Raw genomic sequence first — 27,595 nt, 5'->3', positions numbered from 1 at the left:
TTCTGTACAGTGAAGACTCATCCTAGTTAGAACCTACCTCTGCATCAGAGATGTTTTATTTAGACATAATATTTTTAAAAACATATTTTATAATTGTTCAAGGGGGAAAACTATTTTGTAGGAAAACAAGAAAATGCCCTGCAGGTTCAGCACAACTGGTCTTTCATTACAAGCCTCAAACAGGATTGCTGTCAGGTCACTGAATTTTGTCCTTCAAAACTGACAACCAAGACCGGCTGTTATTAGAAAAACATTGTCAATGGTTTTCTCTAAGATTTAAAAACCTCATTTAGCTTTTAATTTCCTCTGTGGAGATCTGTTAATTATGTAGCCAAACTTGGAAAAGTGAAGCGACAACAGATTCTTTCATGGCTCTCATAGTCCCTATCATATCATAAGCATATGTCATTTGTGTTTTATCAGAGACATCAAAATAATTTATTCTTGCTTCTTGTGCACTTCTGAATTATTTCTGGCAAAGAGAAGAATTGAGCCTAGAAAATTAATTGTCCTGGCAGCAAGAGCAGTTTCTTCTTAGCCTTTAAAAATCCAAAACAAACCCCATATATATAAAATTTTTTTTATATATATATATATATATGAAAACTTGGAATACTTTCCACCCACAATCGTTGCATTACACAAGCAACAACCACAGTCTAGGAAGTATCAGGCATATTGCTTTCACGCAGCGTGCCTCGTCCGTACAGATGAAGCAAATCTCAGGTTTCTGATCATGTAGGGAGACAGTACATGCCTTTTAGCAGTGGAAGAACTGTGCATCCCACATACCTGCAAAGCTTGATTTATATCTTTACATCTACCTTCCTTTTGTTTCACAGAAACTTTAATCTTAAGCACGGTTGTCAAATTCTTTTCCCTTGGTTTTAACTGTGTTATAGAAGTTTCTTCTAAAACAGTCATCCATTCAGTGAATTAAAAAAGATGTTTTGGCGTATTTTTCCTCAAAAAGCAAAAGCAAAATATTTCAGTAGATTACAATAAGAGTGAAAGGAGAATTTCTTCAGTAAATAGAAGGACGCAGCACCAGTGTCTAATATAAACTTCCAGAATCTCCTCCCCATCAGCAACCAAGAAGGAAGACAGCTGCTCTGAGTGTTCATATTAGACACTAGTTCGAAATATTCTCCTGAGTTAATGAACTAAGTCAATGAACTAACTTAATAGGCTATTAGAAACTTTCTTGCAATGTAAACTTGAGGCAGCATGGAAGATGAAGATCAGAATGGCTATATTCCTGCAGGCCACTACAATGTCTAGTGTGAGGGAGGTCTACAGGTCTACTGGCAGGAAGGCACCTGCGGGGCAGAAAGGAGCAGAGATTGTCTTCCTGTCTCTGCCTTCCCAAATGTCTCTCCCAGCACGCCATATGTTTCACACGGAATATCCCAGATGGATGCATTAATTCCCCAAACCCAGATTTCTGAGGATATGTGCAACTCAGGCCTTTGTAAAACAGGAAGGGAGAAGCAAGAGACAGAAAAAGTTGGGGGAAAGGGAGTTAATTTGTGTGTGCAGGGATGCTAATAAGCATGAAGTCAGCAACAGCTCTGAATTACTTCCTTTGGATCAAACGCTCAAAAATTGTCTAATTCAATTGAAATAATTATCAGTACACAAATTACATTCTAAATACAGCTTCTCTTTTGTGACATCAGGCACAACTTTGTAGTTTTAGTTTTGCTAAGAACTGCAGATTGCATTAGTCGTAACATTAGTTACAATGATCCTTAACCTTCAAGGGAGCAAATACGCGGCCCACTAACATTTTCGGAGGAAAACCTTCATAAGACTCTAACAGCCAGACCAATCCGTCAGTGCCTCTCATCTTTACCTTCTTTGCTTTGTTCTTTTGCTCTACCACCGTCCTGAGCACTCGTCTGCTGCCAAGACACAAGTAATCACAGGAGCACCAACCACAGGATGGTAACGATACATTTTAGAGTGTTTTGGGTTAGATGAACAAAAAACAAATCGCAAAGCTCCAGAAGAAAGCACGATAATAAATTATGGCCCTTCTTAACTGCAGTAACAAGAGAAAAATAGCTAACGTGAACAAAAATCCAAGCTATTTAGTGTGTATACAATCCCTTCCATCATGAAGGAGAGACAGACTCATACAGAGAAAAGGAAAATCTATAGTAGGCAGCATGACTATTGAGGCCACATCGTGCCTCAAAACAATAAATACTTTTCTTCATTATATCACCTCACAGCCCTGCTTCAGAACAAAACATTAACTAAAGACAACTATTACACAGGCTAAAAGAAAAAAAAAAATTGTCAGAGATACAAAAATGTTTTGCAATTGTGTTAACCTCTCCCCTGGGAATCTCTGTCATTCTTTAATACACCGTCACCCAGTAACAAAGGTAAAAATATATCTCTACTTGCCATAAAAGCAGTGCCCATAAAGCTGAGAGCTTCCACTGATCCCCATCCTCACGTGAAGTGCAGCAGAGCCTATAGCCTTTCTCATGCAAATTAATTGAGAGTTGCACTTTAGAAAAAAGCCTGCTAAAAACCAAATTCTTTGGAACACACATACAAAACTGATTGGTGGATAGCAGAAAAAGAGAGCAAAATTTGTAATGCAGATTTATGCCTCCTGTTGTCATTTAAAATGTCACTGGTGCTATTTGACCTCTTTTCCAGCTCTTCTTTGTAAGAGCAGGTGGAAGTCAAGTGAAAAACAGGGAAAGGAATAGTGAAGTCCCATGCGCCTCTGAGAACAACAAAGCGGCTGTAGAAATAGATATATTTTCTCTCCCTAGCAATGATTTTTTTACTAGAAGTTTCCTCAAATACACGCCCTCTTCTCCACAGTCTCTATAACTGACAAACTGAAGAAGGCAGCTTCCATCACTAAAACATTCCTAAATTCCTTTAAGGTTTTTTTTCCCTTATCACTGACCCAATAATAAAAGGCTCTGACATTTTACAGTGGCCTTTGAGGAAGGCACAGATCATCTACAATCAATTTTTAACATCCATCTCAGCAGGATCTAGACAATTCTTATCCATATTAGAAGCCTTTGTCACTGAAGAACTATTAGAATACATGCCATCCACGAAAAAATAATTTAAAAAATTACCCATTGAAGTGTCTATTTGAAATGTTGTTAGTCTGGGGCTCCGAAAGATGAAAAACATGTGAGAGAACACTCATTCCAGAAGTGGCATCTCTCAGCTTTCAATGTACTGTCGCACGTGCCTTACTATCTGGGTGCCAATACCGGAACCAGCTCCGGAGAAGCCACGATAATGACGGATGCAGCTTGGACCGGGTGCAGTCCTCGTACGTACTTGGGCAACAACTATCTTATCTGTAAGCACCCTCATTGCTCTGGTGCCTCGACTACCTATAACGTAAACTTAATGGTACTCCACCTGTGCGTTTGCATGCATATACGTCCATACATACACAAATGTATATGTAAGCAGCAGATCCAGTTCGGCTGCTGGTTCGAGAGACGTGACATGAGCTATGAATACATCCCCTGGACTTACTCGATACGTGACAAAGTAGAGCAGGATACTCTTTGCAGTATCAACGAGTCCTCATCCTCCGCACTTTGGAAAACCACACACGCTTTAAATACTATCAGAAAGGATGAAGAAACCACTACGGGGAGGAGATAACAACTATGTTTGCACAGATCTGCTTCCTGTGAGTCGGAAGAGAATTCGAAGATAACTGCAGAATTGATTAGACCGGCCTAGTGACAAACGGACGGGTTGCACGGCCCAAACTAAAGAGGATGGCAACGGCTCCTTCCGCAGCTGCAGCTGCCAAAGGACACCGGGCCGCTACCAACGTGCGATGCTGCCGAGATAGCTGGGGAGCCAGAAGGATGCATTAGCATTTCATATCTATAGACTTTGCTTGTACTTATTCTGCGTCACGTGTAATCATCTTATCGCAACCTTTAGCTATTTCTGACCTAATTTTAATTTGTGATCCTCTCTGCCCTAATAATGTAAACGATGATATTCCTTTCATCTGAAGCATCGAGATAACTTAACGAACAACTAGGCGATAATGTCATCCCTAAATTCCCTCTGCCTATGTCATTTCTATGTTTTTAGACCCTTGTGATCTGAGTTTTCTTCTGAATGTGGCCCCCATTTTTGTTGGAACAAAACCCAGTCATTTTCTGCAAAATGTTGAAAATTCTTTAAAGTTATTTCTTAGAGGGTTTTCAGTTCCCCAGAGTGGCTGGAGGCGATATCAAAAGTATTCTTGATTTTGAAATTCAAGAATCTGCATATTTTTGAAAATCTGTCCCTTAAGTTATGTGTCATCTGGCCTTCCTGGACACTCTGGGGATAAACCCCACGTTATTATTCAATACAGAAAAGGGATCAGGACAGCAGAAGTACAGCCATCTCTACCTACAGGATAATGACAAGGTTTTAGGGACAAAGCCTGCCCAGCATATTCACATCCTTATGCCTTAATCACAACTAAAATCTGTTAATCCAATTAGAGTAACCAATGAAAGTTTAGCAGTTTCTGTGCATTAACATAAGCAATTGTATAGAGAGAAATATTCTCTAAAAGTGCAAAAGACTCACCTGATTTTGACTGCTATCGTGTTAAGAGGAAATACGAATAAGAAAATATGTCACCGTTTAAGCGTGTCTGTGAGCAAATGCGATCGCTGCAAGGAAGAGCGGGTGGGTGGAGATGCCGGGATCTGTTGGGGATCAGCTGCTGCACCATCACATGTAGAACTAAGGCCACAAATTACAAAACAACGTTTATCCTATTTCTTAAATAGTATTACGGATCAGTATTTGTTTCTCACTAGATAGCATGTTTGATTCTATTAAACCACTGTTTAATAAGAAAGGTAAGCATGTACCCATCAGAAATGAAAGCATGTAACCATCATCAGAAATGAAAGCACGTACCCATCAGAAAGGTAAGCATGTAACCATTTGGCTATCTAAACTTTCACCACAAGAAAGTGAAGGTGTCATTTCCAATAGATTAAAAGATGCCTGGCTGAAGTCCCTGTGGTATTACTTCAGAAGTAAAAGAAATACTCTCTAGCTTTGTTTCACCTTCTTTCAGAATATTACTTAATCCGCTGTGAGACTGGCTAACTCTCCATTACCAAGCAGAAGAATTTTGAGCTGGATACTGAAGACCAACATGATAAAAAAATGTGCCTTGGCCCACAGCAGCTCTGAGTTTTCAAAAGGCATGAGCAAGGCCAGACTTTCATGGAAATCCATAAAATGTGCAGGTGAGAACTTTTTTGATGTGAGGAAAGCTGATCTATCTAAATGGCTAATTATGAGCACGTGCATTTGTAAATGTGAACTCAAAAATCTGCTAGCTAATTCAGGTTAGTAGTAAGTTCAATATTCAAAACAGTAAGCTGAGTACTATTTTTATTATTTAAATAAAGGAAGCATCTGTTTCAAAGACAGATGTTGATGCTATTAAGTACTGGAAATGACAATATACACATACATACATATGTATATATGTTTCTTCCCTAAAGAACGATCTCAAAATGACCAAACTCTGATTCGCTTTCTCCAAAACAGGTGTAAGAGAGAGGAAGAGAGGGAGAGGGCAGATCCAGGAGGATTATTTTGTATCACATATTTTAAGAGAGACAAGAAATGCTTCCTCTCTTCCCAGATGCGAGTTTCTGGGATGTAAGCTCTTCAGTAAATGTGAACATAAGACCATTCATTTGCACTGCAGGTTTAAAACCCACCAATGTCGGCGCTGATACAGCTAGTAGGCAATGTGTCTTTTGCACAGAGGTGCGTGGTGAGCAGCAGCAGCAGCGGGCTGACAGACGGGAAAAACCAAACGGCACGAATCCAGACACTGCCTTCCTCCTAAAGGCAGCGCTGCGTGGCGAAACCTCGTCTTTCTCGGTCGCTCATCTGTAAAGCAAGGAAGTACTTATTCCCCTTTTAAAGTGTTTTGGCATCAAGTATCGGAAAGCAAGAAGATCAAGAAGATCTGCAAAAATGTGTTTGTACAATGTAAAATCTAAACCCAGCTCATCAGTACTAGTTGATTTTATTTCTGACAAATCTCTGCTTCGTGTTAAGCTGTGGAAGCCAGAGACTTCTACCCTGAACCGACACTCAGGGCAGCAGGATTTGGTATAACCAGACACGAGCGCTTCAGCAGCTAAATCAGGGTGCAAACAATTCAAAAATGCAAGGTGTATGGATGGTACGTGTATAAAGGAAGGAGCGGGGTCAGAAAAAAAAAAAAAAATTGGGAAACGATAATGAATATATGACATAGTTTCTTGCAGTATCCTAAGTAAATAATTTCTCATTTGTTTGAAATTATTACTAACTTAAAAATAAAAATGATAATGAAATGATAATCAAAAGGGGGTTTTTTGCAGTAATGAATTCTTAAAAAAAAGACAACAAAATAATCTAGTCTAGCTAGATTTACTTGGCCTAAAGTAACACAGTAATGTTGCATTTCTTAAACTCCTCTGGGGAAGGAATCAAAAATTGGAAGTTTCCCATGATAATAAAGTTAGAGATATTCTGTTGAATAAATTGATAGAAATGCGAGTAACAGCAGGATTTGCACTAAAGGAGTCCTCCTGTACAAGTACCAAAACGTGAATTTTAAGCTTACTGACCACACAATAATTTCAGTATACACACCTGAATTATGAATCCTTTTTAATTAAGAGAACTCACATAGATAGCGATTTTATGTCAAAGAATTGAAGTTATTTGCCAAGCTCTATTCAGAGGGCTGGAATAGTACTTTCTTTCATGACCCTTCTATCGGCCTTTTTGAAATGAAAACTGCACAGTATAGCAGGAATTGAAAATGCAAAAATGTGGCAGAAGGACAGTAATCTTAAAATAGCGGTGTTTGTTCCTTTATTATTTCTGGTGTGGTTTAATGGTTAGCTGCCTACAGACTTTAAAACGAGAGGAAGACATTTAATATTTTGCCAGGGCAAAAATGGCATGGCATTTGGCTCCTAAGTCAACAAGATGTTAGGCTGTCGTTAGGAGCTCATCAATCTCTTGTAAGCTTTGTTAATGCTTTAACTAATCTAAAATTAATGAAGGTAAAAAATAGTCAATAACAGCTAAAAATAATCTAACAGTAAAAACCTAGGCAAACAATGAATTATTTATCTCTACATTGATGTAGGTATATGGAAAAACAATGAATGAAGCAAGAATTTTTGTGGCTCAGTAGCTAAAACAGCGTGGCCATAATTTGTCCACTACAAGTAGCACTGTGTTTGCTTCCAGCACGGTGTCTTGTAGACTGATTGTACTTCAGCAGAGGAAATAATCCAGCTGGTGTACTTCGATTACGCATTTTTATTCTACACCCTCTCTTCCTTAGGCAGAAAACACACGCTTTGCTTGCTCAGAATTTCTTCGATATCTACGTACCTTTATCTCTGTTAAAAGAACCCACACCACTTTATCAACTCTTATGTGATGTACCTATGTGGAATTCATACGTATATATACTACGCATTAGCATTCCAAGATGATGGCAGCAACAGTTATTAATTATTCTTTTGTCAATCCTGTTAGTAGGTAGGAGAAGTTAAAACACTGAAAACTGCTGCCGACTGGATGAACGAAGCCTTAAGCAACCTCTTATTAGTTACTGCTATCAGCAAAATAATCCTCTGCAGAATTCTTTTTGCTTTTAAGTTAGAGCAAACATACCAAGTAGCAAGAGAGGGGGAAACCAGAAGGGCCCATCTTTGTTCCAATGCGCTCCCGTTTCCTTTGGAAATCTGGGTAGGAGTGTGGGTCAGAAGGGGACGACACCGAAACTCCTCACCATTTATCATTTCCCAGGAAGAGCTTTAATGTCAGACAGGCCGCAGGCAGCAGCCGATTCCCTAAACCGCACTGATTCCCCCCGTCTCTAGTGAAGCTATGGCCCATGCCCACAAAGATAAAGACAATTACGCTTCCTTTCAAATGTGCAAGTAGTTAGTGGCTTAAACCTCTCCACACCTATGCATAGCTTTTGAAATTACTCCTCATGTACGCTACTACGTTGGATAACACATAGTTTAAAAAATGGCCATTGTCCAAGAAGTATTATAAAAAGATACTGAAAGAAGTCCAAGGAGGAGTCCCCGTTTGACATTGCTGCAGTTATGCTGTCGACGCACTTTTTTAAAAAGAAATGCTGAAAGTAGCAGATTTGAGAGAGAAAACAGAGGTCGTTCAGACCAAGGGAAAGATGAGCATAAGAGACAGCGTGCGAAAATACAGATGATCACTAGAGAAAAATACAGAAAGGACTGATAAAACCTGAAGGTTGCTTAGAGAATAAAGCAGAAAGCGTAGAGATCTAGAAAACCTTTAAAGTGACACAGCGTTTCAGCTGTGTGCAGACCCGAATAGCAGAGCACCACCGTACTGCTACAGAAGTGTCAAAAATGATTTTGGCCACAGAAATTTCTCATGGAGATGGAAGGCAAAGAAGCAGATAACTTCTGAAAATAGAATAGAGCAAGAACTATGAAATCTGGGTATCAGTTAAGGGCTAGAAAATAAGAAAGCGAAATAAGTTCTTTAATTTTGTGAAAGTCAAGGTAAAGGAAAAAAGACTTCAGAATATTTGGAGGTGAAAAAGAAGAGGTTTGGTGGGATGTGAAACAGATGTGAAAGAACAGAATTACCAGGACAAAAATATTGAGCAGACAAAAAATTACTTAAAGAAATTGGGCAAAAGACATACGAATTTGCAGCAGGAAACTTATTTCATCTTCCCAAGTGAGTATTTGATCCAAATGACAACGACAAAATGAAATACTATTCCACAACTGCAGAATCTTAAGAATTTTAGAGATGGTAATAAGGGAAAGAATAAACACCAGCTGAGAACACTGGCATAATAAAGATACACTGAAGTGGAGAGGATTCAAGCAGTAAGAATCTCTTTGTTTGTATTGATATTTTTCTGAATATTATTAAATTAGTATTGTTTATCACAAGAAATTGATCTTTAGAATCCAAGGAAAAAAAAAAAGCGAAAAAAGTCCATGTGAAATAAAGAGAGGTGCAGTATTAGTTTCTCAGACTCTGGTGTATGGCACACATTTCAAACCGCATTCATTTACTAAATGGAATAAGGTACATTTCTGCCAAGATATAGGTTGAGTTAAAATACCACTGAGCTGCAAAGTAATGATTTAGTAATATTTTTGCAGGAACTCAGCACTACTCTACAGAATCTACTCCCGAAGGCACTAAGTCACTCATAGCCGCAGCAGAATTTAGGTTATATCCAATTCAGATACATTTAAGGATGAGGAATTCTGGCCTATTGCTAACCTGCATCCTTATTCTATATACTGTTACGGTTAGGAACTTATTTGTAGCCAACAACAAGATGATGACATTGAACAGAACAGAAAGATGGTGCTACTATAAGAAGTAAGCAACATGGAATTTTGTCTTGCGAATTCACCTGCGCTCTCTTGTAGATGCTGGGCCTTACAATTAACCACGTGTCTATCTTTTAAAGAAACACATCTTGGATATAAAATAGTACGCCATAAATTTCTATTGGTCACCCTATAGGTAAACGTGGGAAACAGGGGTTACGACATCAGCCTGCGCTGCTAATCTCTGCATCACCTATATACACACCTCTTTTCCCTCTGCACAGCTGCCTGGGGCTGGTTTAAACGATAACCTTTTCCCTTCCTCCTCTCCAAAAAGGCAAAACCTGATAGAATGAGCAAAGCCATTTTATTTTTTGAGATAGGCAAGCCATTTTAAGAACTGTAACTTTGTCTCCTAAATTTAATGATTCTGCTATTCATCATCTTATCAGTATAGTTTTAGGAGAATTTATATTTAAAATTTGCTTCTATGTAAACACACAGGAGCTGAAGGTGAGTTTCTCCTTTCAGATCAGCCCTCTCAATTGTCTAAATCTAATATTCCATGCAAAGTGCTACACACCTCCATATCTGGTATTGGCCACCGCTACTGGATATCATGTTATTGTACCTGATCAGCAGAGTCTGTTAGCTGAGATTCATTTACATGGAGATCAGTTGATTAACAAAAGACCTGATCCACAAAACCGGTTTTCATCAGTAATGTCTCCATCTACGCACGTGGAATTTTAATCATTCCTATTACTACCTATAATGATGAAGACTTCAATATATTTAAATTCTGCTTAATTCGTGTTTGAAGAAAACACAAAAGAATGTAAGTACATTTTTATAGAGTCCTCTTGCCCACTTGAGCAGGAAAGCACCATGCCAAAGACAGTATGATAATATACTTGGGGTCCTATTTTCCTTTCCAAATTACCTCTACAGAAAAAAGCAATTAATATTCCTGTTGCCGGTATCATGATCTATGTAAAATAGGAATTGAAGTATTTTATTTCATGTTGACATTTCTATGTCCGATAACTGAAGATTCTGTAATCCACCAGATTATGTCAAATTCTTAAAAAAAAAAAAAACCCATCTGATGTTTGGAACAAATGAAAAACATCCTGGTCTCACTTCCTGCAAAGCAATGAACTTTAGAGATGGCGACAGATCCTCGCACCACGCTGCGCTGCTCTCTAGCAACAGCATCGACAGGTTAAACTCGTCCCTCTTGGTCTCAAAGGTGCTTATCTCCACAGCTTGCTCTCATTGGGAATTGTTTGCTCCTTGGGAGCAAATCATGGTGATTTCTTTAAATTAGCGATAAAAATGTCACAGGCAGCAGGTTGGCACATCAGTAAGCATTTAAAATCATCTGCTGTAATCATAAACCAGTTCAAATAAATTTCATTATCTTTATTACTCCTGAAATCACTAAGCTGTCTGAATAGCACCTTAAATATAATTTAAGAAAGTGACAGGAATCACTTTCTCGTGGCAAAAGATGGCAACTGCATGTGATCTTTTTTGGAATTATTTTTCACCTCAGAAAAGGCAGATTCTTAAGCACAATGTAAATTTCAGAATATTAATAGGTTTACTTAATTATTTGTACTAATATAATTTTGATATTGCTTAAAAAAACCCCATTGGCATAGAAGCCATTAAAAATCTCCTATAAAAATGAAGCTGTGAATGAGAAATGGAAAAAACCCCACTATTTGTCCCAGCCAGAGAGATTTTCTTAACACAATGGGAACACTTAGCCTTACGACTCCCATCATTACCAGCTAATAAACCTTCTTTTCTGGAAGCATTCAATAAAGATACTCCTCCACCTCCGTTATTTATTGATTAAAAACAATGTTGTAGTCTATTTAGTTATGCACAAAGATTTTTACAAGCATTATTCTGAGAATGTATAATCCACTTAAAATAAACCCCGAGGTCACTTCTTCATGCGTGGCTCTTGGGACCTAAATTAGCCTTGGCCTAAGAATCTGATGAGAGCAGCGAGGCAGTCCGGGAGGAGTAGTTTTCCCTACGTGGTTTGTGTCTGACAGCGCGGAGAAGTGCTCTAGAGCTCCTGAAATGATTCCCTCGACAACGCGCCTGGGAGGACACTGATCACCGTGCGATCCGCTTCTATTCTACGACGCCCTCCATGGCCGTGATTTCTAAATCTTGCGGCCGTTACAGATATTTGCTATCGGTTTATGATTTCCAAACAAGCTCGATTGCTAATATCTTAATTAGGATGTCTAGATGCAGAAGTGATGGCAACACCTGCAACAGCACGGACCTCCAGGCAGAGGAGTTTACCCAGGGTGCCACGGCGAGGCTGCATCCGGTACAGAGCGGCGCTCATTTGTTCCAGCACGGGTATTGCGACATCACACTTCGATTAGTGCTCTGACTGCAGAGAAGGCAAATCCAGCGATCGCTCATCTGGTGCAGGACTTCTGAATGAACAAAGTCAGAGGGGCCAATCCAGCAGCTACCGTCATCAGTGGCTCAAGTAGAAATAAGTTTGGAGAGGCAGTTAACGATGGTGATTAAACTCGTTAGACTGCACCTCCTGTTTACAGGCTCAACGTATATTTCAGGTACATTAAATCTAACCTGCTAGCACCCATACTAAGACACTGGCATTTGATTTTCATAAATATATCAAGACTCAAAGAAAAACTAGTACCAAATAGGTTTCTATTTTTGTGTGCTACTGCGAATGTTTTAATGTCTAAAAAAGTGCAGTTAAGGCACAGCATCTGAAACACCATGGAGATGACGTCCTTGAAATACGGTTGAATATTTTAATAAGTGGATAAAGTCAGCATGGCAAACCAAGGTTGGAATTTCAAGTTAAAGTTAATCTTTTACATCCAGCTGTATAAAGAGCGTGGGGTGTGCTAACAGAGGGGTTTCTGAAATGGCCTAAACCAATGGGGGCAAATTATTAGTCCCTTGTAAAAGCCATTGAATAATGCAGGGATTCAAAGGAAGAGCTGAACACTCGCTACAGGCTACTGGTTTGAAAACTGGTTTCTTTTTCTTCTCCCTATTGTACGTCTCGACAAGTCTTCTCCGAATATGAACTGTGAGTCCTCAAACCTAAATATTCACCACTTGGAAAAAAAATTACCTATGTGACAATTTCATGATTCTAACAACTTTGTGTAGCACTGTAATTTTACTTAAGGTCTTCTCACAATTTTGTTCTCCAAAATCTGGCACAAAATCAGGTTACAATAATAACCCTGTTCATTTACAGCGATAGCAAAGATGAACAATTGAATGTTGATGAAGAGCAAGAAAATATTCTATGTTCTGTTTCATCTCTTTTGCTGCTTTCTATTCTCCACCTCAGCCTTACATCTCTATGACAATCATTATACAAACTACATCATTCTGCAGCCCACACAGGCAGTTAACAATTTATCCCTGTTGTCTCAATCATATCCACTTATGAAAATGGCAATCGTTCTTGCTTTGAGATTCTGATAAGTGAATATGAATAATTAATTTTATCCCTTGAGTCTCAACACTGGTTTCCACTGTCCCTTTAATTACTCGGACAAACAGGTTGGGATCTTCATTTCTGCACCTATTAAGCCACAAATCTTCTAATGGGATCGAAGAAACAGTCCTAATACCCTTGATCTCCCCATAAAAATGTAAGCTAGCAGTGAATCATGTCACAGTCTTCCACACAGTACGCTGCACTCGTGAAATTTCAGCTATGTGTCAGCTATTTCACTTGCATCTGTTGAATCTACAACCAAGCTGACTATACAACCTGATGATTTGCTGTGCAGTTAGCCCTATTAAAAACCCCGCTGTTCTTGTTGTTCGGTCTGTATTGCTCTTCCAGTAGTGAAATCTCTCTCTCCCCATTCGAAAAATCTCATGCAGTAGAAGGAAAACTTCAACCGCTAGAAAAATCAATCCAGCTTTTGCATGAATTCAGCTTTTTTTTTTTTTTCCCCCTCCTATTTTCCCTTTCAATGAAAAGATTTAAGTTGCTACTCAGATTCCTCTCAAATACCAACATGTCATCTGTCACTAAATATGTTGTCTGGCTTTCACGCTGACACTGGGATTTCTTTTAAGCTCGGGACCACATGATTTATCAAATGGTTCACCTTCACAAAAAGATAAAATACCCCGTGGCTAGCTTAGTCAAGATCCTCCAAACAGGAGCACAAACGAAACTCAGCATTTGTATTATCACTGTTCATCTAAGAAATAATGTGAGCTTAAAACTGAATTTCAGTATAAACAAGCCACCTTTGATTCATTATTTGACCATGCCTACATAGAAAACATGTTGTGCTGTAAATAGCACAGTCTGATTAATTCAAACTCCTCTCATAAAATTACTGTTTAATCTGAAAATTCACCGGAATCCACCGAAGTTCACAATAATTTCAAAAGGGTTACTTTTCTCTCAGAAAGGAAGAATCAAGGCATGAGCTGTCTTTTTTTGTTATTTACAGAAAAAGCCAAAACAGTCTATCAGATCATTTATCAGCTTTAACTGATATAAATCATGCTGCATCCTTAAAGATCTCTAAAATATTTAAAAGAAAAGTATTGCGGTTTTCTATTCCATCATGCCTTCCGAGCTCACAGAAACCGCAACTATTTTGCTTTCTCACATCTTATTGCCAAAGCTTAACCCCAGTTTAAGTGGCTACACCTTTCTTGAACAGGTATGTAAGCTCAACACTGAAAACAGTGCAACTTTGGTCCCAAAGCATGCATTTGATACCATTTATAAACTTTGTCCATATTATATAACAAATTCTTGTCTTCCAGAAGACAATTTACATTTTTAAAAAACCTTATTTTGCACTTATTTTTGCGCTAAAAACCAGGACGTACGTCTGACATTGTTGCTATATGATAGACATCATATTAAATCAGTCACATTTATTTCATTAACACAGCTGGTGGTCTAAACAAATCTTTTCCAGCTCATATTCCGGAAAGATTTTTGTAACAGACCAGCCTCCAGAGAAGGAGGTCGATCAAATGGTTTGGGTAAAGGCTGTGGCCGCAGCCGCTGTGCAGCAGAGCCGGTAGCTGCAGGATTCTCCCTCCCTGCTGCACTTCCAGCAATTTGTGGATGTGGCAGAGCACGTGCCGTGCCCGCAGCAAGGTGCGCCTGAGAGCATCCCCACAGCTCTGGGGACAAAGTGCCGCTTCACAGAATTTGGTCCTTAATTTCTCCACACGTGGTTCCCTTAGTGACGGTGGTATTTCTTCCCCTTCAGTGCTGCATTGGTAACAGACTGAAGTCATTAGATGGAAGTTAGTCCAACAGTACCATTTTGAGGGCATTAAGAACATCCCTTCTTTCACGTATAGGATAATCAGACAGAAAAATAAAGGAATTAACAAAGCAAAACAAAAAATCCTCTGTGACTGTAAGCATATTTCTTGATCAGGGAGGAATAGCACACAATGACTTCATAAACTTCATGGAAATAACATTAATGAAGAGCCAGTGGAACAGCCCTCTTTTCTGAGGTGCCCCAGCTAGCTGTATGGCTTGACCAAGGAAAAAAGTGCTTCTAAAAGCTGAACCAGCAGAAGAGAGAAAACAAAAGTTCATTTTCCTCCTTTCAGTATAAACAACCGGAGCATATTTAAACTTCTCATGTGGAAATTTTTCATCACAATTTGTTTTCGGAATTTGGAGGAGTATATCAGTATTCACTACATAAAATGAGTAACAGATTTGGCTCCCTGGAATTTGAAAGACATGGCCAATCTATGGATACAGAAATCTCACTTTCTTCAATGTAATCTAATATTTTGATTTCCTGCATGGATTTGTGACAAACTAAGACCATAAAGGGGTCACTGTATTATAAACAAGCTGTTAATTCACTTTGTTTGATTATCTAAATACAACCATTTAAATATCTGAGAACAAGCAAAAAACCTAATATATTAAATGGAAAAATTAATGAACGTGTGAATTCACTTCGCCAATCGCATACTGACTTCAGTGAAGCCAGGATCCTACCTTTACATTTTCAGTGACAGGTATTAATCAAGGATATATGGATTTAATTAGGCAAAGAACCATTAAGAGTGATGAACTAAGCTCAGCTGGTTAGGAGAAGGACAGTTTATCTTGTCACTTATTAACATATACTCACTAACAGGAATGCAAAATTTTAAATAACTGATTTTTAGCAAAAATTTCCTCTACGCTTGTCATCAACTCTACGCAATTAGGATACATTCACTAGAAGAACGAAGGAAGAAGCAAAAAGGAATTTGCATGACAAGTTCTTTAAAGGCATCACTGATTGTATCATCCATCCTTCTGCGACAAACCCAGCGGTTTTAAAGAAAGGTGCCCAACGAGAAAGAGTTAGTATTTACATACACGAGCACTCAGTGCTTGAGAAGGAGAGAAAAATCAGTCCACAGTCTTTTCCCCCACGCCGTAACAATCAGAAGAGAAATAAAGAAAGTCAGGAAAAAAATCATTTGTACAGAAAGCAGTCTACAAAGAAGCCACATTGGATTAATTTGGGAGTAGCTACTAGGCTTTTTTTTTTTTTTGAAGTAAAGCACCATATATACTAGAAGGAGTTACTATAGACTAAGGATCTGGCCTGAAATAAATTTTTTTTTTTTTTCCATGCACTTTCTTCTAAGAGTTCCTAAATAATCTATAAAAATATTTCTAATGAAGCTAAATAAGCAAGTTAGCACTTAATGATCCAAAATACCTTTTGTATGTATGCCAATACAGAACAAAAAAGTCCAAACCTTCAGGAACACCTTTTCTCTCTTTTGCTAGGTTGGTACTTCAGCTAGCTAAGTTTATACACTCATCATGGTTTATCACAGACTATCATAGCACGGAAGTGCAAAAATAAACTGCATAGATTACCTTACAGTATCTATAGTCAGATCCAGCAAAAGCTGTTGGAGATGGAAGGGGACAGGTGAGAAGATAATTAGGCCAGCGATGAGCCTTGCTGTTAGATCTGACCAGAAACACCTAGTTATACTGTATTGGGAAAAACAAAATTTGACCCAATTTGTCAATTTTTTTTATTTGACAATACCATCTTATTTTGCTTTCTTTCCGTAACTGTAATTACTTGATTATCATTTTTTGCCAAGGGAAGAAAAAAACCCAACCAACCAAAACCAGAGTGACTTGGAAAGAAAACTTTAGTCAAAGACTACTTGCTGCTGCTGAAATCTTATGAGGACTTTTTGGTTAGTTTGGCTTAATTTATTCTCTGAGGAACCTATTAGGAAAAGTAATTATGAAACACTGAAGATTACTATCAAAAGGGAGTTGGAAAACCTGATAGAGTATTCTTCTTATGAATAGGAAGATTAAGAAAAATAAAGATCCTGGCTATCCAACGAAACAACATTCAATAAAATCTTATTTTTTAACAAACTGAATCTCAATGTTTTCATGTATCTGTCCACTAAAGCTCTTCCACCACTGTAAGAGTTTCTTTAAAATGCATATTTGTTTTAACGGGATGACCATGCAAGAAACAAAACATTCCATAGCTGGAGGAGGAACCGCGCTCTCCTCTGCATCAGCCCCAAGAAGGACGCCCACAAGGACGCCAAGCGGTTGCTGCCAAGCTGAGGCTCTGCCTAACTTCCCCCCAAAGTGAAAGGACTGCTTTGGATCTCTATCATCAAATCAAGCACCAATTTTTATTAAATTTGTAGGAAGGATGATCTCATGACTAATGACTTAAATCTAATGACTAGATCTTATGACTAATGATTAGATCTAATGACTTCTGGCTCTGTCGAATTTGCATGAAATTAACCAACGTGTGGAAAAATAGAGAGAAGGTTGGGTAGTGATAAACGGCTGAACAGGCAGACGTGGAGACTGCAACATTTGTCCCTTAGGAAGCCGGTCTAAAAATAATAATACAAAAAATATCTAAGTGATCAATCAATTTATTTTAAATTTCTTTGACAACCGTTTCTCTTCAGGAGTCAACTCCACAATCAAAGTGTGCTAGCAAACAAGGTTCAATTTAAAGCAGTTTCATATCAGCAGGAATTAAGCCAACCTAGTATTTATGAACCTTTCTACCCTTTCTCATTGTAGGGAGCGTATTATACTGTCTATTCTAAATCTTTTCTCCAGTGAAGTAGGACATAGATGAAAATAGAAAATCTGTATCTTGTTGAAGAAAATGCTACAGTTAAAGTGCACTTTGAAGAGCAGGTGAAGATTATCTGAGGTCTGAAGGTGTTCTTCAGTGGAAAAACGCATTTAGGACACAGGAAGAAAAGCCTGTGTAAGTGCCCAGGCTGGTGCAGGACTAACACTCCCAGCTGCCCGACACCGGCTGCCAAAGTCTCCACGGTTTGCAGCTATCAAAGCAAATCAGGCCTGGGCGCCCCAGCATACAGCTGCTACCACCCTTTTCTAAAACTCTTCCTATAACAATAGTCACCGTACTATATACTAGGTGGGGAAAATAAGATCTTCTACAACAAGAGAAGTGGTTATCAAACAACCCCGTCAACATCCCCTCTCCACCAACACAAAATCATGCAATGCAGTTACCTGGTGAAATCACTTCAATGTTTACAAACAGCTAAAACAGATTATCTGTTCTTTTAAATCTATGTGAAAACAAAAAAATAGAACATCAAATTCATGGTAAGATTATGATAAAATATGTTCCACTTACCAGCAAACTCTGGCTGTGCATTTTCTTAAACAAGCACAAGTAGAATAATTACATATTTTACCCCTCATATTGCACTTCATTTATTCGGTTTCCCTGAGTCTCTACAACACAAAATTACACTAAAATTTGATCCGAACTAAGTCAATTCCGAACTAGATGCTTAAGTAAAAGCAAAACACAGCAGCAAAAGTGTATTGATTAAAAAACCCCCCACACAACAGGCATCTTTAGTTAGATACAATAAAAAGCAGATTCTTTTTTTCCATGAAGAATCTAAGGCATTAGAGACCAGCCAAAATTTCAACGGGAGGCACAGCAAGACCCTTTCCGCAGAGAGACCTGAAAGTTGGAATCTCTCTCCTATCCGACAGCTGATTTGTTAACCAAATGCATTCCCGTAATGGAAGGTTGTTCTCCTAGACCTCTAAAGACACAGACATACCTGACAAACGCAACAAAACATTCACAGAGAAAACTCTTTCCAATACACACATTTTACTGCTGCTTCTGAATCTGCCAAACAAGCTACCTAGTCTTGCCTGGCATTTATTAACACAACAGGAGAGACTTCAGGGACAGACAAACTGGGGAAGCAAGTGAATGGAGGAAAACTGGGAAAAAGAATGGAGATGTGGGGGAGGACCCACATGAAACATGTGGAGGAGCTAATGACATCGTTAACACCAAATTAAATGGAGTTTTAATGAGCATTTCCCCCATAGGAGATAGGGCAGTAAAAATGTTACTTGCTGGAAGTAGTAACTAGATGAAGATTTGGTTAGGCTTTTCTGAGATGCAGTTTGTCTAAATGGAATTTTTTAAAAAAATGCCATGATATAAATACACAAAATTCTGTAATCTGCCAGATTTTACCGTCACCCAGAAACACAACTTTTTATCTGAATCTCTCCCATAGGATAAGAAGTGATGTGGCTGGTAAAACAAACAACTGGGACCTATCAGTACATATTTTAAATCAGTTTGAAAATTGTTTTTGGATTACATAGCTGAAGTGTTAATTACTTTTTTATTATTATTACTACTTTTAAAACCCACCCTTTCCTTCTCAAAAAGTATCCATTTCTGAGCTGGGAATTCTGAACACCAAAGAATGCTTAATCAGCTATTTGACCCACAATTTAAAAGGGGAGCCACCAAATCAAAGAAACATCTCCCCAGAACTAGGGGATAAAATCCACATTCATTCAGGTTGGTTGGGTGAAGGAAGGAGGGAATTGCTACTGAATTTTTCTGTTCAAACTTAAGTAGACCATGGTCTGTTGCATGCTGAATAACTAAATGGTGTTAACTTTCTCAACCAAAGAAACGCTCATCAAAACTGAACATTCAAATTAAGTCAAGGTCTGGAGTAATTGTAGGTAGGGAGAAGATAAGCGATCCTGCGAAGGAGACTTTTTTATTGCTGTTCTAATACATGGTTTGATGTGTGATTATGAAACACACTCAAAGTATGAAGGGTCTTTATCACAATTAACTGCAGAAATCAAGTCACATCCAGGCAGTGAGTTTACAGAAGGATGCCTAACATGCTTCCAGGCGTACGCTACCATTCCAGCCTGCAAACCCTGCGAGGCTGTGGCAGTGGGTCCCATGGAAGTACCGGGGGACACCATGCAGCAGGAGGAGAAGACAGTGACCCGTTGTCAGGAGCACCAGGACCCGGAGGAGCTCCACTCCCACACCTGCAGGGCTCAACACAACTGTCTGCAGATGCCATACTGTTCTGGCCAGCTACAGCTGCACGTGAAGCGTGCCCCTAACTGAGAGGCACCCATGTCGGAGAAGGCAGGTCTATGCTGGAAAACGGAAAATACCCGGGAGTAAGGGGGAGAGAAAGTGTTTGGAGGCACTCTTGCTCCTGGCCCTCTGCAGACTTCAGGATAAAACTCTTGCAGATAGAAAGCTTGGCGCAGTGACTCTAGAGCAAAACGTACCTTGTGAGGCTTTCTGATTAGAAAGAAAATGCCTGAGAAAGAAAATCGTAAGATGGTCTATTCTTAGCACGGAAAAGGGATTTAAGTAGTGTTTTGAAGCCAGAAATTCAAAAGGTGCCTACAGAATAGTGGCCAAAAATAGCACATTTGTAGATGGTATGAAGCACTTGGCCCTAGCTATGTAGACCTTCCATTAACTGGTTTCTTCAAAATTGAATTTACACGTCAAAGGATTATGTTTTCATATCATAACAGTAGACAGTTAACATAGAATATGACAAGAGAAACAGGTGGTATCAGTGTGGTAGAGAAAGGTCACATTTCTTCAGATAGGAATGAAGATTATGCATATAACTCTCCAAATGTACATTATTTTTTGTTATTGTAAGCAAGTAAATGACTCAACATGTAAAGCAGTACTAGGACAGCAGAGATGCAGTGAAACATAGCATAGAGACTGCAGCTGCTGCTGATTCAAGAAACAGCACGCAGGTGTGTTTAGCTAAAATTCTAAAATTTTCTTTTAATTTGGAAATGATCTTGGCTCAAAGCACTCAGGAACTGCATCTGTACACAGACAACGATCGTGCTAACTTCATCCTGTTCACACAACCGCTTGGCTGTGCTGCTGATACAACTGTCTGCAAAATGGATCTTTCAAATGCATCCCTGAAATGAGCTGGTTTAAAAATTATCTGGTTTGAGGCAGAGTATCAAAACCTGCAGCAATAAGTTTTACTACAACTGCTAGGCTTAAACCCATAGCAACAACAACCGACAGGCTCCATTCTCAGCCTTCCCTCTCCAATCTTATCACAGATACAGCAGTTAGAGACCTTGAAGTCGTCGTATTTTTTATGAGATTTGATGACTGCACAGCAACGCTCTGTTAGCAGTCCCTTACTGCCGTCTGACAATCTCAGCTGACGGGGACTTTGCCAATATATCACAGAGGGACAGTAACGTAAAAGAGAGGATACCTTTAAAGCATGTTCTGAAGTGCTGAGGATAAGAGAGTGCTTACGTCCCCTCCTTCTGTACCTTCCTCTTGCTCGGACTTTAGGAAAAACAAAAATTAGTGCAAACTGCCATAAACCCGAAATTATGTTAAAAAGGGGACTCTGGATTCATTATTTTGCCTGTAGCAAACAGCATATACTTTTGCTTCTACTCACATACTATGTGAATTACATACACACTTCTAATAGGAAGAGAAAAGAAAGGTTAGTTACTAAGGAAAAATTGGGACGTAGAAGAGATGATTTGCCATTTAACAGCAATGAACAGTGCAACTGCTGTTTCAGAGTCCTTTTAACTTTCAAATAAGGAGAATTATAAGTATATTACACTCTTCCTTTCCCCCTCTTCCCTCAGAAATGCTACTTTGAAGTTCTGCTATATTATTTCTAGTACATTAACCTATCAACACACTGATGAGCCTGATCTTCAAATCCTTCTCCAAGACTTTCCTTTCCATTTCATGCTCAGTGTTTCACATATCATTAGGTACAGTTTCCTCCTTCCTTGGGGCAAGAGAGTACAACGGGATACTTCCTTGACGCACACACCTCCGCAAAATTGTTTGAAATTACTCTGTAATTCTTTCTTACCTTTTGGGTTAGAAACTGTCATCATGAAATTAGTAATATTTGCTCTACTCTTCAACTAAGGTGATCAAATCGGTTACTAGGAGTAGGTTTAATTCTGTATCTATTAACTACAGGTAAAAAAATTGAGAGTTGAGTTACAGTGTGCCCTGTCAGAGGTATTGCATCTTTTTAGGCATTTTTCCTGCATGCAGAAGGAAATTTCTTAATATGTATTGTGATTCTGTGCAAGAAAGGGTTATTAACTCGAAATGTAACTCCTAAGCAATACTTCGGTCAAAAGATATACCTGCTGAATTACTTAAAACTATTCTGAAAATAACTCAATCCATAAGTATTTAAGCAGATAAACATAACATATGACATCTCTGTATCTTTACCAACTCGTTTAAGTGACACTATAAGCAACTCCTGGCCTTTAAATGCCAACAACATTTAATAAATAACACTTGTTTCTACGTTTATTCAAACTAACTTAACACTGGGCTGAGACCTACTCAGTACACAGTAAAAAATTCAAAGGCAATTTACATGATATTTAATTTCACGGTATGCAAAGTACCCACTTGCACTTCTACAACTTACAACCTGGAGAAGGCAATGACATTGACTGTGTAAAGATTACTGCAACTTCCCCGCACAAGGCAGAACATGTGCCCTGACGCCCAAATACACGTCCCCTCTCAAACCCAGGAAGCAATTACTTCTATTTCTTCCCCTTCAATAACACACTTGCATCTGCATAATACAGTTATATGATAGATTATTGAAATTTTTCGACACAGTGTTAGTAAGCATACAGGGTACTTTGGGCTCAGCATCTCCTCTTGATCCTACATGCTTACTAATTGCAGAGGAAGGAAAGGTTCTGTAATTAACCTGCTGGGAAATAGCAGAAATCTTTAAAATTCCCACTCTACATGCAAATATCCGCCATCTTTCTGGTTTACTACAGGCTATTCAGACTGCTGTCAATCTTAACAGACTCCGCGGGTCCTAGAAGAGTCATCTGCCACAAAATTCAGGAGAACGCTTGACGTAGTAAGGAGGCGAACAATAAAAAAAAAGAAGAAAAAGAAAAAAAGTCTATCTTTCTACCTTTTATAGAGATAGCCTGATTTGATGATCTGGTAAAATTTATCAACATTCATAACAACAACAAGATCTGGGTTTAGAAGCAGATTTTCAACACGTCTTCATAACCAGCTCTATAATCTCATGAATAAAAATCTTATGACGTTTAAATATTTTTAAATTAGAAATGCAAGGAAGAATTTCTTTGAGGCTACAGCAGCCACATACAGCAACCCAACAAAAACATCTGAAAGGAGCTACAATATTAAATTTACAGCCAAAATACACAAATGGCAAACCAATAATATTCCAATCAGAAAGCTTAGTGGCAACTAGTATTTAATTTGGAATACTTAGTTAGCTTTTTTAAGAAGCCTATACTTCATTTTGTCACAGGATTTTCAAAATTGAAAATGGTGAAGAGAACATTTAACGTACTATAACTGAAATAATTCTTAAGAATATCGTTGTTGATTTAACAGTGTATTGGACTACTGCCAAGACTAGAAGCTATATTCAATTAGTTTATGAGCATATGTCTTAATGTGTTTAGAAGAAACGGGGTGCAATTAAATTCACTAAAATTATTTAGCAGATGGAATCAAATTAATGTGTTCCTGTGTCTCATGTTCATGTAATTGTGTTTATTTTATTTTTTGCTTACAAAAAACCTAAACAGCTATAAATCTGAAAACAGATAACATTTTTTTTTTCTCTTTCTGTAGAGATGCAAAGATGAGTATCAAAAGTTCTCTTGAACTCATGGAACAAATTTGTATTATCCGTATTTCTTCAATTATAATATATATAGTGTAGAACATTTCTAGCTAGGAAAGCAACAAGGTAACTGTACCGTGATAGTATTTACATACTATCTTTTGAAATGTGTAAGAATGACTAATAAAGATATGCACCTATTAAAATCTAGCACCACTCCAGGAGAAAACCAGCGTTGTTTCTAAGTTGAAGTATTTGTGGCAACCCTAAGCATACAGTCCGCTTCCGTTCACCTGTGACAGGAAATCTGCTTGAAAGAAGGAAGGATAAGCCTACAAACCCACCACATACTAGGAAAGGAAAACTGCAAAGAAAAACCCCGGCACATGTCTACGCTAATTCCAGAGCACGCGAGGAGAATGAAATGTAGATAGCTGAAACTCCCTGATGGTTTACTCAGATTTCCAAAGCCCTTTTGACGAGCTGCGTGCAAAAGACTATTAAAGCACAAGGTAAAGCCATGAAGTAGAACCTGGTTAAGGAACAGACAAAGGAGAAGGAATGAGTCATGCCTTCTAGTGCCTTGAAAGAAAGCGTTATGTCCCACACTTCCATGATGGAAATGAAAAAGAGGCTGAGTAGCAAAAAGGCAAACCACCGTAGTCAACAACCGTTCTTAGTCAGAGTTGGAGCTTACCGGAATTTCAAAATGAACCTAGCAGGAGAAAGTAAATGGGAGGTCTAATACCAGAGAAAATTTAATCTATGGGAACAGAGGACATTTAGCAGTGACAAGAAGAGACCTGAGCTTTATTGCACAGGTACTTCTGTTCACATTCTACATTACATGAAGACTGAACTTCCTCCTAAATGAAAAGGAAACATACTCCAAGGCCCCCACATTTATTGCCAATCGGTACAGAGATGATAACGAAAGCGAAATATGTCTATTACTGAGTTCTAGACCGCATGGAGGCCCCTGCTGTCACCAGGATGGACCTAAAAGCTCTTGTGAGAGTGCAGCAGTGCTCTGAGAACTTGTGGTATTAGTATTGCTTAGATTGAAAGTATATGTTATGGAAATGAAATTAAAATAGTTATTTTATGGGACAGAGCAAGGCAATTTATAGGCCTTTTTACAGAATTCAGACTGAGAAAAAGAGGGCATTAGGTAGGGCAGATGCCAAGCTGTTGTTATATGAAATTGCTGCTTCCGAGTTTCGACTGAACGTCTCACACAGCGCTGCTCAGAACTGCATTTACCTTTCTGTGCTACACAGTTTCTGCCGCTGCAGTCATCCTTCACAGAACAGTATCTCTGGCTCTTGTGCCTCCTCATCGCCCCCAGTTTACAGTTCTTAGCACTGGTACACAACTGGGATTGTTGCCCTATTACTTTTTCATACCCACCGATTCAGTTGACAACTTCTTCCTAGCTGTCCTGCATGATGAGTTTTCCTCTGTCTGAGCAAGCCCTCTCAATTTCACATTAGCCAAAATTCAATGAGCAAACATCTAAGAATATCTTCTAATCACTGTACAAAATCATTAATAATCTCTATTCATCCTGAAAACTGTGTTTTGTTCACAGCTTCTTGTAGTCATCTTAGCTATCTTCCTATCCAACTTTTTCCACTTTCAATAATAATTTCCTATGGAATGCTAAAATAAATGTTTTGTTTAAATCCAAGCAGATTGACCCTCCTGCATTACTCTTACTTAAGAAACCAGCTAATCTCTCTCTTATTAGTCTTCACAAACTAGCTTAAAAACACCCCACTGCCATGTTTACCACTTCCCATTTACTTTCAGTTACCTAACTATTCTTTTTAAAATTCTGGTTTAAAACTCCATCCAGAACTGACCATCAGAAAATCTGTTGGCCGATAGTTGCCTCACATTTTATCTTTTTGAACAGAGATGTTACGTTTGCTATTCATGTTTCTGAGAAATCCAAGCAACATAAGTACTGTTTACCAGTTCTGTAGCTGCCTGTCAGGCTCATTTTCAGTAGGGACCTAATCACCCACATGCACAACATGAACCTTACTGAAAGCTGACGCAAAGCACTCTTTTTTTGTTTCCAGACCTAAAGAAGAGGTAATACTACATGTTGAGAGAGGTGTGAACGTGCTATATGTGGCCCAAATATTAGTAAGAAGGAGCAATTTTTCGTTATTTGTTTAAATATGCTTTACAAAATGCAAATCATAGCGTTTTCTGTTTTGTGTTCTTTTTATTTTTAATTTTCCTTACTTTTCAATCCCCTTTCAAATCTGTGTAGATTCTCTGCTTCTTCTTGTATCCTCCTTAAACAGCTTATTCATGCAAGTTACAGCTGCAGTCTTTTCTACAAGCTTTTGACATCAGCCTGTCTCCTCCGTGTTCGAAGCTCTCCAGACCAGTTAACTTTACTACTTAATTTCCTTAATTTTTTCAAAGCTCGTCTTTCTAAAATCCTAGTGTTTAACCATATTGGAATTGTTTGTTGTTTAAACTTGCTTGTATCTGCTTTGCAATCTGATGTAAACTAGTGCAGCTTGCAAGCTTGCTCAAATTCAGAACTGCTCCATCGGACCAGCCTTTCCCTGAGACTCTCACTCAGCACATCCATAAATTTGGGATTTAGAAGTCTCATCTCATCATTCATTTCCCCTGGATTTTTATTTCCTCCCTAATTCCACAGAAATCCACATATATGTGACATGTGAGAGAAACAGCCCTGTGAACAGCAGGGTCAGAGAAGGAGGAGGGGAGGAGGTGTTCCGGGCAGAGCGAGGACCATGCGGGCGCAGATTTCCACACTGCAGCCCGCAGAGGACCCCACACCAGAGCAGGTGGATATTTCCTGAAGGAACTGCAGCCCATGGGCAACCCATGCTAGAGCAGGTTGATCCTGAAGGAACTCTAGCCCATGGAGGACCCACGCTGGACTAGGTGTGAGGAGAAAGGAGCGACAGAGATGAAGCGTCATGGACTGACCCCAACCCCACACTCCCAATCACCCTATGCCACTTGGGAGGGGGACAAGCTTAGAGGAGTTGGAAATGAAGGAATGAAGTTGAGTCTTGGAAAAAAAAAGGGAGGTGAGGAGGAAGATGTTTTAATCTTTGTCTTTGTTTCTTACGATCCAACTCTCTTTTAATGGGCAATAAATTCAATTAATTTTCCCCAAGTTGAGTCTGTTTTGCCTGTGATGACCATTGGTAAGTGATCTCCCTGTCTTCACCATTACCCACAAACTTTTTCATCTTATTTCCCACCATTGCCCTGTTGATGAGGGAGCACTGAGAGAGCAGCTGGGCGAGCACCGGGCAGCCAGCCAGGGTGAACCCACCATAACTGTTTTCCCGCCTCTCGTGACCATTCAGCTTTATTACTACAATGTTCCGTTTGGTGTCCCGTATCAGGTGTCCCAATTCCTCCATTACAATACAGAATGTGTAAAAAACTTTGCACTTTCCTCTATCTAAATGTATTGGCTAGCTATCAAAATAGATATTTACTGCTACAGTTCATGACACTCACAAAAGTCTTGTTTTGCTGCATTCTCATGCGCCTGATTTCAGTGTCTCCATACACCTGTAAGCTCCTTCCAGCCTTCTTTGCTAACTTTTTAATTGTGCTTTGCATGTTTAGTCTTGATGCCTAATAGTCCTGCAGCTATCTAGGTGATATTCAGCCCCCCCCCCAAAAAAAAAGCTGCCATCTATATCTCAAGAAAATCAGACATCCCAAGTCTCTCCTGGTAATATCATTCCCTTAAGACTATTTTCAAAAACATTTCATGATTCTGAATTATTTCTCTAGAGGAATCCCACTAAAGTTCACCTAAGCTGCAATGACTTAGAACATTTTTCACACCCTGGCATACCTGTTTCAGCAAGAATCTGGCTGTACTGTTTGTTCCAGCAGTAATAACAATAAATTACCTCTTTTCTATTCCTCAAACACACGTTTGTATTGCTTCCTTTCGCTGTCAACATTGTTATCTAGATTTTCTCCTAACAGATCTATCTGCTCTTTTCATGAGCCCTCGCTGACAAAGATCTCTTATAGGGGATGTATTTCAGATGGCTATAACAGTCTGTAAAGTCATCCTCACATTTCAT

The 27,595-nt window shown here is 38.9% G+C and overlaps 1 protein-coding gene across 5 annotated transcripts in view; it reads right to left on the bottom strand.

The window, feature by feature from the left end:
* Positions 1-27,595, bottom strand: part of SHANK2 (SH3 and multiple ankyrin repeat domains 2) — a 359,705-nt gene that overhangs the window by 64,872 nt on the left and 267,238 nt on the right. The gene's annotated exons all lie outside the window — the stretch shown is intronic.

This window comes from Grus americana, chromosome 5 (genome assembly GCF_028858705.1).
Source record: "Grus americana isolate bGruAme1 chromosome 5, bGruAme1.mat, whole genome shotgun sequence".
In the NCBI taxonomy this organism is placed as follows: domain Eukaryota; kingdom Metazoa; phylum Chordata; class Aves; order Gruiformes; family Gruidae; genus Grus; species Grus americana.
The sequence above is the reverse complement of the archived record's forward strand: the minus strand, read 5'-3'. Positions and strand labels throughout refer to the sequence as shown.